This window comes from Triticum aestivum, chromosome 7D (assembly GCF_018294505.1).
Source record: "Triticum aestivum cultivar Chinese Spring chromosome 7D, IWGSC CS RefSeq v2.1, whole genome shotgun sequence".
Taxonomy (NCBI): Eukaryota; Viridiplantae; Streptophyta; class Magnoliopsida; order Poales; family Poaceae; genus Triticum; species Triticum aestivum.
In genome coordinates, this window is record NC_057814.1 from 118,111,910 (window position 1) to 118,124,996 (window position 13,087).

The following is a 13,087-nucleotide window of genomic DNA, read 5'->3' on the forward strand; positions in this document are numbered from 1 at the left end:
GCGTGTATGATTAGTGTACGATTGAATCGGGGGCGTCACAACCTGATATTCATTGCTCTCATCATTTGTCAGCAACAAATTACCATTTTTCTTGGAGGGAACCACTTTAATTCCCATGTCAGTTTTCCTTTTTGATAAATATGTTAATATTTATTTCCTATAAAATCAAATACAACACATAGATTTATGGTGTATCATGCAACGTCTACTCGGTTTGGTTTTTAGCGTAGTACTTAGGCAACAGCCTCCATTAACTATCTAAGTTATACTAGACTCTCAAATATGTTCTTTCATGTTACTCCCAAACTGATATGTTTTTGTCCATGTGACATAAGAATATTATGCATCCCGGTTAGCTTGCACCAAGATAGTTGGTGCATTGTACCGTAAAGCACTTCAACTCATTATCCGGATACATTTATACTTAATTAATTTAGGTACATTAGGAGCATATAACTACATAGTCTCCGGGTATACCCTCCTTTTCAAAGGAAGAAGTTATTGCAATGCTAGCCCATCTAGAATTTTATTGCAAGCTACATCAGCATGCCATCAACGTGCTAGAGAAACGATAAATTTTGTTAGCACATAGCACATGTTATTCATTGCTCTCATCATCTGTCACCAACGATAGTTTAGCCTTTTCGATAAACTTGTTAATATTCAGTTTTATAGAAACATCAAACAGAACACGTAGATTTATGGCGCAACGCGACACTTGCATCACACAACTTCTACTTGGTTTGGTATTTAGGGCAGTTTTTTGTTGGCTTCAAGAATAAGCTGGAATAAGTTGCCCCCTACCCTTCTTATTCTGGAAGCCCAACCAAAATTATTTTTAGAAGCCTACTAGTTAAGACAGTAGGCTTCTAAAAAATAATTTTGGTTGGTCTTCTAGAGCTTATTCTAGAAGCCAAAAAAACACCAAAAGAATCAACTATCTAAGCGATACTTGACTCTCAAACATGTTCTTGCATGTTACAATCATAATAAGTTCCTAGCATCATGATACGATGTTTGTTTTCAGAAACATCGCATAAACACGTAGATTTACACACCCATCATGTCGCAGATGCACTCACATGAACTTGGCTTGGGTTCTAGCGGATTGCATGTTTAACCACCTCCATTAAGTGTTTAAGGAAATAGTTTTCTCTCACACATGTTATTGCATATTGTAGTTATAACTTCATGTAATTATGATATGTTGATGTTTGTTTGAAAACATCAAATACAACACGTAAATTTACATGCACATCAAGACATAAACACATTCACAAAGTTCTACTCGGTTCAGTTTTTAGCGGAGAGGAGTACAAATTCAACCACCTCCCGTAACCATATATAAGCGATACTTGACTCTCAAACATATTACCATCATAACTTCATGGCATCACGACACATTAGTTTTTGTTTTCATAAACATCATATACACCACATAGATTGACAATTGACATGTGCAACATGATGCAGACACACTCACACGACGTCTACTTGGTTTGGTTTTTAGTTGAGTGCAGGTTCAACCATCTTGCTTAATATCCAAGCCACAATTGACTCTCAAACATGTTCTTTGTGTTACAACCATAACTTCATGGCATCACAACATGTTAATGTTTGTTTTCGATAACATCACACATCATGTAGATTTACACGCGCATAACGACACATACCTCACACGACGTCTACTATGTTTGGCTTTTAGTGGGGTACATGTTTGACCACCTTCATTAAACATCTACTCCCTCTGTTAGTGTCAAAAATCATCTTATATCCTGATACAGAGGGAGTAAGCAATATCCGACATTCAATTCAACATAACTTGCTTTTATGGAGAATGAGATAGCAAGAACCGGTATGAGGAGGAACCAACACTCTAATGAATAGTGATTCTTTGTCCAAAAATCCCTTTTGGAGCTTGGCCTCCAAATTCAAATTTCATCAAAATTCATATTTTCACCTTTCTAAAAATTCTGAAAAAAACACAGATATACATGAAGGCATAACACACATGTGTGTAAAAAATTTCAGGGGGCAAAATACGTTGAAATGAGGGTTGTGCAAAAAAAACAAATCTGGGGTTGTTTAACACATGATACTATTCATCCTACCAGGCCATGAATTTGTCTTTTATGTACAGGTCACAACTCAAGGTATTTCATCATGAATTTTTACACACATGTGGGTTACATCCATACACGCATATATTTTTCAGAATTTTTTGAACCATAAAAGTTTGAATTTGATTATTTTTCAAAAATAAAGGCCTTCATGGAGTTCGGCCTCCAAAACGCCTCTCTCTTCGTAGTCTCTCCTCTTTGGCAAACTATGCAAATAAAGAGGAGAGATTTGCAGTGACGAGAAGGAAGTAATATGTTCATCAAATATAGACGGTCGTGATCGTGATCAACCAGGCGTGGAAAGCAGCGTCCAGCGTGCCAGCCAAACCTGCCTTCCAACTTACAAACCCGACCCATGGGTCATCCGAACAAAAGCCGAGCGACCAAACCCCCACTCTCCCCCGACGCCTGCTGCAAAGGCCAGCACAAGAACCACACAACACCGGCCGGCACACGAGGCCCCGGCTTCCGTCCGCCTCCATCGTCTCCTTTCCATACCGCGGGGCACTGCTCGCCGTGGGCGCGAGCGGGGAGAGCAATGCCTATCGCGCTGGAGAGCGGCGCCCTGTTCGGCCGCGGGGTGCCGGCGGCGTGCACCGGCTCCTCTTCGGCTGGGTGGGGCAGCAGCAGCCAGGATGAGGCGGTGCACCTTGAGGAGTCAGAGGAGAGCGAGGGCGAGGTGTAGATCCCGCTCACAGGCCCCTTCGACACCATGGACGCGCTCCAGGAAGCACTGCCCCGTGATACGTCTCCAACGTATCTAAATTTTTTATTGTTCCATGCTATTATATTATCCTTCTAGGATGTTTTATATGCATTTATACGCTATTTTATATGATTTTTTGGGACTAACCTATTAACCTAGAGCCCAGTGCCAGTTTCTGTTTTTTCCTTGTTTTTGAGTATCGCAGAAAAGGAAAACCAAACGGAGTCCAATTGACCTGAAACTTCACGGAACTTATTTTTGGACCAGAAGAAGGCCATGGAGCAAAAGAGATGGGCCAGAAGAGTCCCGGGCTGCCCACGAGGGTGGGGGGTGCGCCCACCCCCCTGGGCGCGCCTCCCTACCTCGTGGATAGCCCGGAGACCCCCCTGACTTGTTCCCGACTCCAACACCTCTTATATAATCCCAAACTTCCAGAAAGAAACCTAGATGGCGAGTTCCGCCGCCGCAAGCCTCTGTAGCCACCGAAAACCAATCTAGACCCGTTCCGGTACCCTGCCGGAGGGGGGAATCCCTCACCCGTGACCATCTTCATCATCCCGGTGCTCTCCATGACAAGGAGGGAGTAGTTCACCCTCGGGGCTGAGGGTATGTACCAGTAGCTATGTGTTTGATCTCTCTCTCTCTCTCGTGTTCTTGAGGTGGTATGATCTTGATGTATCGCGAGCTTTGCTATTATAGTTGGATCTTATGATGTTTCTACCCCTCTACTCTCTTGTAATGGATTGAGTTTTCTCTTTGAAGTTATCTTATCGGATTGAGTCTTTAAGGATTTGAGAACACTTGATGTATGTCTTGCATGTGCTTATCTGTGGTGACAATGGGATATTCACGTGATCTACTTGATGTATGTTTTGGTGATCAGCTTGCAGGTTCCGTGACCTCGTGAACTTATGCATAGGGGTTGGCACACGTTTTCGTCTTGACTCTCCGGTAGAAACTTTGGGGCACTCTTTGAAGTACTTTGTGTTGGTTTGAATAAATCTGAGATTGTGTGATGCATATCGTATAATCATACCCACTGATACTTGAGGTGACATTAGCGTTTTGGTTGATTTGTGTCTTAAGGTGTTATTCTAGTACGAACTCTAGGATAGATCGAACGAAAAGAATAGCTTCGTGCTATTTTACTACGGGCTCTTGAATAGATCGATCAGAAAGAATAACTTTGAGGTTGTTTCGTACCCTACAATAATCTCTTCGTTTGTTCCCCGCTATTAGTGACTTTGGAGTGACTCTTTGTTGCATGTTGAGGGATAGTTATATGATCCAATTACGTTACTATTGTTGAGAGAACTTGCACTAGTGAAAGTATGAACCCTAGGCCTTGTTTCCTAGCATTGCAATACCGTTTACGCTCACTTTTATCATTAGTTACCTTGCTTTTTTTATATTTTTAGATTACAAAAAACCTATATCTACCATCCATATTGCACTTGTATCACCATCTCTTCGCCGAGCTAGTGCACCTATACAATTTACCATTGTATTGGGTGTGTTGGGGACACAAGAGACTCTTTGCTATTTGGTTGTAGGGTTGTTTGAGAGAGACCATCTTCATCCTATGCCTCCCACGGATTGATAAACCTTAGGTCATCCCCTTGAGGGAAATTTGCTACTGTCCTACAAACCTCTGCACTTAGAGGCCCAACAACGTCTACAAGAAGAAGGTTGCGTAGTAGACATCAAGCTCTTTTCTGGCGCCGTTGCCGGGGAGGTGAGTGCTTGAAGGTATAGCTTCATATCTTGCAACCGAATCTTTTAGTTTCTTGTTTTATCACTAGTTTAGTTTATAAAAGAAAACTACAAAAAATGGAATTGAGGGTGCCTCATATGCTTCATCTTTTTAATATCTTTCATGAAAATAAGGATTCCAATAGTTGTGCTCAATTGCTAGAGGAAGAATGCATTAGAATGTTTGGCACTAAATCTTTGAATGATGAGCATGATTGCAATGTTGTTGGTATGAACTCTTTGAATATCCATAGTACTAATGATGATTGCACTAGTCATGATGAAAATGTCTCTTATAAGCATGTCAATTTTTGTGGAGTGCATAGAGTTTGCAAGTACACACCAAATAGGGAAGATAGATTTTGCAAGAGGCATAAGTATTCAGAAACTAAATGGTTGCAAGAGAGGCTAGATGCTTGTGCTGAAAATTTAAAATTTCTTTGCCATCCTGCTGAACTTTGCAATGAACGTGATCATTTAAATCCCCAATGCAAATTGTTTCATGATCATATCGTGTCCAAAAATTGTGATGACTTGATTTCCCTTGCACATCATAATGAACTTAGTTTGCTTTTGGGTTATGAAGAAATGAAACGTATAACTAAGGATATACCAGAATTTGTCCTTGATAAAGTTCTTGATTTTGATCTAGAATAAATTTTTATGTATTGTGCGGTGAATTGCATTGAAAATCCTTATATTGGCAATTACATAAAGAAGAGAAAACAAATAGAAGATGAAGAGAATACTAATGAAAGGGAAGAGACTTCCCAATATCCTCCTATTATTTCTTATGATGAATCAGGTAACGAGGAGGAGCTTTCTATTCAACCAATCTCATTAATAAGGAGCTCAAAAGAGAGGGTTAAACCCACACATGATGTGAAGAAGAAAAGGAAAAGACGGAGAAGCAAAGGTAGAAAGGTATCCTTCCCAAATGATGTTGCTCCTATTACTCATTGTGATGATGATAATTGCTATACTATTGGTGCTATCCATGCTATTAATGATGAGAGTGATTATGCTTATGATATGAAAAGGCCCAAGCTTGGGGATGCTATGTTTGATGAGAATGACATGTTTGAGAATATATTTGCTGCAATTAATGTTTGTCCCAAGCTTGGGGATTCTAAGTTTAATGAAGATGATATGTTTAACCTCCCAAGCTTTGATATGCAAATTTATTATGATGATAGCATGCCTCCTATTTATGATGATTATATTGATGAAAGTGGGTTTGGAAGAGTGTCAACTTTAGGAAGTAATGATCCCACTATTTTGGAGGGTGTTGAATCTTATTGTGATAAATATGAAAGTGGATTTGGAGAGGTCATGACTTTATTTAGTGATGATTCCACTATCTTGGAAGAGGTTTCAATAGATTATGATGAGAACAAAGTTGCTACCTATGATAATTATTGTGATGATACGTATGCTATAAAAAGTAGTTATGATTATATTTATAAAACTTGTCATGATTATGATTACCCTTTTTCTTAACATTACTCTTTTAATATGGAAAAAAATTATAGTATTCGAGTTTCTTATGATACTCCCACTATTCCGAATGAGGATAAATTTGCTTATGTGGAGAGTAGTAAATTTTCTATGCTTGTAGATCATGAAAAGAATGCTTTATGTGCTGGTTATATGGTTGAATTCATTCATGATGCTACTGAAAATTATTATGAGGGAGGAACATATGCTTGTAGGAATTGCAATAATATCAAGTTTCCTCTCTATATGTTGAAAATCTTAAAGTTATGCTTGTTTTGCCTTCCTATGCTAGTTGATTATTGTTCCCATAAGTTGTTTGCTCACAAAATCCCTATTCATAGGAAGTGGGTTAGACTTAAATGTGCTAGTCATATTCTTCATGATGCTCTCTTTATGTTTCAATTCTTATCTTTTATATGAGCATCATGGAAATCATCACGCCTAGCTAGGGGCGTTAAACGATAGAGCTTGTTGGGAGGCAACCCAATTTTATTTTTGTTCTTTGCTTTTTGCTACTGTTTAGTAATAAATAACTCATCTAGCTTCTTTTTAGATGTGGTTTTATGGGAAGACTTGGGTGAAGTCTTTGCGATCTTGCTGTAAAAAACAGAAACTTTAGCGCTCACGAGATTAGCTGCCCTTTTTTACTGGAGAGTGATTTTAGGTTGATTCTTTTTTCATAAGAATAATAGACAAATTCCTCAGGTCCACCAATTTATTTCAGAATTTTTGGAGTTCCAGAAGTATACGTTTGATACATATTGCTACAGACTGTTCTGTTTTTGACAGATTCTGTTTTCTATGTGTTGTTTACTTATTTTGATGAATCTATGAGTAGTATCGGAGGCTATGAACCATAGATAAGTTGGAATACAGTAGATATTACACCAATATGAATTTAGAATGGTTTAACAACAGTACCTAAGTGGTGATTTATTTTCTTATACTAACGGAGCTTACGAGTTTTCTGTTAAGTTTTGTGTTGTGAAGTTTTCAAGTTTTGGGTAAATATTTGATGGACTATGGAATAAGGAGCGAAAAGAGCCCAAGCTTGGGGATGCCCAAGGCACCCCAAGGTAAAATTCAAGGACAACCAAAAGCCTAAGCTTGGGGATGCCCCGGAAGGCATCCCCTCTTTCGTCTTCGTTCATCAGTAACTTTACTTGGAGCTATATTTGTATTCACCACATGATATGTGTTTTGCTTGGAGCGTCATTTTATTTTCTTTTGTTTTGCTTGTTGTTTGAATAAAATACCAAGATCTGAAATTCTTAAATGAGAGAGAGTCTTCACATAGCTACATAATTATTCAACTACTCATTGATCTTCACTTATATCTTTTGGAGTAGTTTGTCATTTGCTCTAGTGCTTCACTTATATCCTTCTAGAGCACGACGGTGGTTTTATTTTGAAGAAATAGATGAACTCTCATGCTTCACTTATATTATTTTGAGAGTCTTAAACATCATGGTAATTTGCTTTGGTTATGAAATTAGTCCTAATATGATAGGCATCCAAGAGGGATATAATAAAAACTTTCATATAGAGTGCATTGAATATTAAGAGAAGTTTGATTCCTTATGATTGTGTTGAGATATGAAGATGGTGATATTAGAGTTGTGCTAGTTGAGTAATTGTGAAATTGAGAAATACTTGTGTTGGAGTTTGCAAGTCCCGTAGCATGCACGTATGGTAAACGTTGTGTGACAAATTTGAAGCACGAGGTGTTCTTTGATTGCTTTCCTTATGAGTGGCGGTCGGGGACGAGCGATGGTATTTTCCTACCAATCTATTCCCCTAGGAGCATGCACGTAGTGCTTGGTTTTTGATGACTTGTAGATTTTTGCAATAAGTATGTGAGTTCTTTATGACTAATGTTGAGTCCATGGATTATACGCACTCTCACCTATCCATCTTTGCTAGCCTCTTCGGTACCGTGCATTGCCCTTTCTCACCTTGAGAGTTGGTGCAAACTTCGCCGGTACATCCAAACCCCGTGATACGATACGCTCTATCACACATAAACCTCCTTATATCTTCCTCAAAACAGCCACCATACCTACCTATTATGGAATTTCCATAGCCATTCCGAGATATATTGCCATGCAACTTCCCACCGTTTCATTTATTATGACACGCTTCATCATTGTCATATTTCCTTGCATGATCATGTAGTTGACATCGTATATGTGGCAAAGCCACCATGCATAATTTTTCATACATGTCACTCTTGATTCATTGCTCATCCCGGTACACCGCCGGAGGCATTCATATAGAGTCATATTTTGTTCTAGAATCGAGTTGTAATCATCGAGTTGTAAATAAATAGAAGTGTGATGATCATCATTAATAGAGCATTGTCCCAAATAAAAAAGGAGAAAAGCCAAAAAAGAAGGCCCAAAAAAAGAAAAAAAAGAGAAATAAAAAGGGACAATGCTACTATCCTTTTTCCACACTTGTGCTTCAAAGTAGCACCATGATCTTTATGATAGAGAGTCTCTTGTTTTGTCACCTGCATATACTAGTGGGAATTTTTCATTATAGAACTTGGCTTGTATATTCCAACAATGGGCTCCCTCAAATGCCCTAGGTCTTCGTGAGCAAGCAAGTTGGATGCACACCCACTTAGTTTCTTTTGTTGAGCTTTCATACATTTATAGCTCTAGTGCATCCGTTGCATGGCAATCCCTACTCCTTGCATTGACATCAATTGATGGGCATCTCCATAGCCCGTTGATTAGCCACGTCAATGTGAGACTTTCTCCTTTTTTGTCTTCTCCACATAACCCCCATCATTATACTCCATTCCACCCATAGTACTATGTCCACGGCTCATGCTCATGTATTGCGTGAAAGTTGAAAAAAGTTTGAGATTACTAAAGTATGAAACAATTGCTTGGCTTGTCATCGGGGTTGTGCATGATGAGAGCATTTTTGTGTGACGAAAATGAAGCATGGACAAACTATATGATTTTGTAGGGATTAGCTTTCTTTGGCTATGTTATTTTGATAAGACATAATTGCTTGGTTAGTATGCTTGAAGTATTACTATTGTCATGTCAATATTAAACTTTTGTCTTGAATCTTTCGGATCTGAACATTCATGTCACAATAAAGAAGATTACATTGATAAATATGTTAGGTAGCATTCCACATCAAAAATTCTGTTTTTATCATTTACCTACTCGAGGACGAGCAAGAATTAAGCTCGGGGATGCTTGATACGTCTCCAACGTATCTATAATTTTTTATTGTTCCATGCTATTATATTATCCTTCTAGGATGTTTTATATGCATTTATATGCTATTTTATATGATTTTTGGGACTAACCTATTAACCTAGAGCCCAGTGCCAGTTTCTGTTCTTTTCCTTGTTTTTGAGTATCGCAGAAAAGGAAAACCAAACGGAGTCCAATTGACCTGAAACTTCACAAAACTTATTTTTGGACCAGAAGAAGGCCAATGAGCAAAAGAGATGGGCCAGAAGAGTCCCGGGCTGCCCACGAGGGTGGGGGAACGCCCACCCCCTTGGCACGCCTCCCTACCTCGTGGATAGCCCGGAGACCCCCCTGACTTTGTTCCCGACTCCAACACCTCTTATATAACCCCAAACTTCCAGAAAGAAACCTAGACGGGGAGTTCCGCCGCCGCAAGCCTCTGTAGCCACCGAAAACCAATCTAGACCCGTTCCGGCACCCTGCCGGAGGGGGGAATCCCTCACCGGTGGCTATCTTCATCATCCCGGTGCTCTCCATGACGAGGAGGGAGTAGTTCACCCTCGGGGCTGAGGGTATGTACCAGTAGCTATGTGTTTGATCTCTCTCTCTCTCGTGTTCTTGAGGTGGTACGATCTTGATGTATCGCGAGCTTTGCTATTATAGTTGGATCTTATGATGTTTATCCCCCTCTTCTCTCTTGTAATGGCTTGAGTTTTCCCTTTGAAGTTATCTTACCGGATTGAGTCTTTAAGGATTTGAGAACACTTGATGTATGTCTTGCATGTGCTTATCTGTGGTGACAATGGGATATTCACGTGATCTACTTGATGTATGTTTTGGTGATCAACTTGCGGGTTCCGTGACCACGTGAACTTATGCATAGGGGTTGGCACACGTTTTCATCTTGACTCTCCGGTAGAAACTTTGGGGAACTCTTTGAAGTACTTTGTGTTTGTTTGAATAGATGAATCTGAGATTGTGTGATGCATATCGTATAATCATACCCACTGATACTTGAGGTGACATTGGAGTATCTAGGTGACATTAGGGTTTTGGTTGATTTGTGTCTTAAGGTGTTATTCTAGTACGAACTCTAGGATAGATCGAACGGAAAGAATAGCTTCGTGCTATTTTACTACAGACTCTTGAATAGATCGATCAGAAAGAATAACTTTGTGGTGGTTTCGTACCCTACAATAATCTCTTCGTTTGTTCTCTGCTATTAGTTACTTTGGAGTGACTCTTTGTTGCATGTTGAGGGATAGTTATATGATCCAATTATGTTATTATTGTTGAGAGAACTTGCACTAGTGAAAGTATGAACCCTAGGCCTTGTTTCCTAGCATTGCAATACCGTTTACGCTCACTTTTATCATTAGTTACCTTGCTGTTTTTATATTTTCAGATTACAAAAACCTATATCTACCATCCATATTGCACTTGTATCACCATCTCTTCGCCGAACTAGTGCACCTATACAATTTACCATTGTATTGGGTGTGTTGGGGACACAAGAGGCTCTTTGCTATTTGGTTGCAGGGTTGTTTGAGAGAGACCATCTTCATCCTACGCTTCCCACGGATTGATAAACCTTAGGTCATCCACTTGAGGGAAATTTGCTACTGTCCTACAAACCTCTGCACTTGGAGGCCCAACAACGTCTACAAGAAGAAGGTTGCGTAGTAGACATCACCCCGCAGGTCAGCCCCCAAATCCACCCGCAAAGGTCGCGCCTTCATCCGCCTCCATCAGGAAGTTGCGTTGTATCTTGGTTCTACAGGCTTATTTTGGGGATTAGTTCATGCGTGGATCCTTTGGAAATTATTGCGTTGGGGTTTTTACGATTCGTTTGATGCTATGGAGCAGTGCAGAGTTCGGTCATTCAGGTGGAATTTCGGATGATTCAGTAATGCAAGTGGTTTCTTTTTTGGAAAAAGTACTTGTGTCGGGGTGGTGGTTCTGTTACGAAGTACTGATTCCTTGGGTGATCAGACCCTTCTGAGGCCGTGGGGGTGGGTGTATGATTGCACGATGTATTGCTCTCGTGCATAGGCACATATATATGATGTACAAAGGTGGGCCACCGACCTCAACTATACAAGGAACTAGGAGGCGGGCCTAATACACAATATGCACATAACACATATACTCAACACCCCCCTAGCGGTCGAAGCGGCACCGCGGCTGACGCAAAGACTGGACCGGAACTCCTCAAATGACGCCGTAGGGAAGCCCTTGGTCATGATATCTGCAAATTGTTGGGAAGTAGGGACGTGTAATCGAATATGGCCAAGGGCCACCTGGTCCTGAACAAAATGAATATCCAACTCAATATGCTTGGTCAGTTGATGATGCATCGGGTTAGCGGAGAGGTAGACCGCCGAGACGTTGTCGCAGTAGACGACCGTGGCATGGTCAACAGGGCAAGAGAGCTCCTGAAGCAGCTGGCAAAGCCACGAACACTCGGCGACTGCGTTGGCCACCGCACGATACTAAGCCTCAGCACTGGAACGAGAGACCGTAGGCTGCCGCTTGGACGATCACGAGATGAGTGAGGGTCCAAGGTAGACGCAATAGCCCGAAGTGGAGCGACGAGTGTCAGGGCAGCCCGTCCAGTCTGCATCGGAGTAGGCAGTGAGGGCGGTGTCGGCGGAGGCGTGAAGCGTGATGCCAAGATCCATAGTGCCACAGATATAGCGGAGAATCCACTTGACGGCAGCCCAATGAACGTCACGAGGAGCATGCATATGAAGACACACCTGCTGCACGGCATACTGGATCTCCGGTCGAGTCAGAGTGAGGTACTGGAGAGCACCAACGATAGACCGATAGAAGGCAGCATCCGAAGCAGGAGAACCATCCATGGCAGAAACCTTGGCCTTCGTATCAACAGGCGTAGCGGCGGGCTTGCAGTTAAGCATGCCGGCGCGCTCGAGGAGCTCATGAGCGTACTTCCGCTAATGAAGGAAGAAGCCATCCGGACGGCGCACCACCTCGACACCGAGGAAGTAGTGCAAAGGACCCAAGTCCTTGATGGCAAACTCAGCGCGAAGACGAGCCGTGAGCTGACTGAGGAGACCAGTCGTACATGCCGTCAGGATGATGTCGTCGACATAAAGCAGCAAGTAGGCCGTGTCAGAGCCCTGATAATAGACGAAGAGCGAGGCGTCCGAGCGGGTAGAGCGGAACCCAAGCTGGTGGAGAAACGCCGCGATGCGCTGGTACCAAGTGCGCGGAGCCTGCTTGAGTCCGTACAAGGACCGCGAAGGCAGTCACGCGTGGTCGGGAAGCGCCGGGTCAACAAACCCGGTGGGCTGCTGGCAGAAGACCTGCTCCTCGAGGTGACCATGGAGGAAGGCGTTGGAGACGTCCATCTGGTGCACCGGCCAAGCACGGGAGACCGCAAGGTGGAGAACCGTGCGTATCGTGCCGGGCTTGACGACCGGAGCGAAGGTGTCGGTGAAGTCGATGCCAGCACGCTGTCGGAAGCCACAAACGACCCAGCGCGCTTTGTAGAGATCAAGGGTACCATTAGGACGGAGCTTGTGTTTAAAGACCCACTTCCCGGTAATCACGTGGGCGTGTCGGGGACGGGGAACAAGCTGCAACGTCCAGTTGCGCAACAGAGCATCAAACTCCTCTTGCATCGCAGCCATCCAGAGCGGGTCACAAAGAGCGGCTCGAACGGAGGACGGCAACGGCGATGGCTCAGAGGTGGACGCCGCATGGACGTAGTCAGCCGAGGCGTAGCGCGAGCTCGGGCTAAAAATGCCCGTACGGGCGCGGGTGACCGG

The 13,087-nt window shown here is 42.2% G+C and overlaps 1 pseudogene; it reads left to right on the plus strand.

Moving 5' to 3' along the window:
- Positions 1-2,658: 2,658 nt before the first annotated feature.
- Positions 2,659-13,087, plus strand: part of LOC123165548 (uncharacterized) — a 39,698-nt pseudogene continuing 29,269 nt past the window's right edge.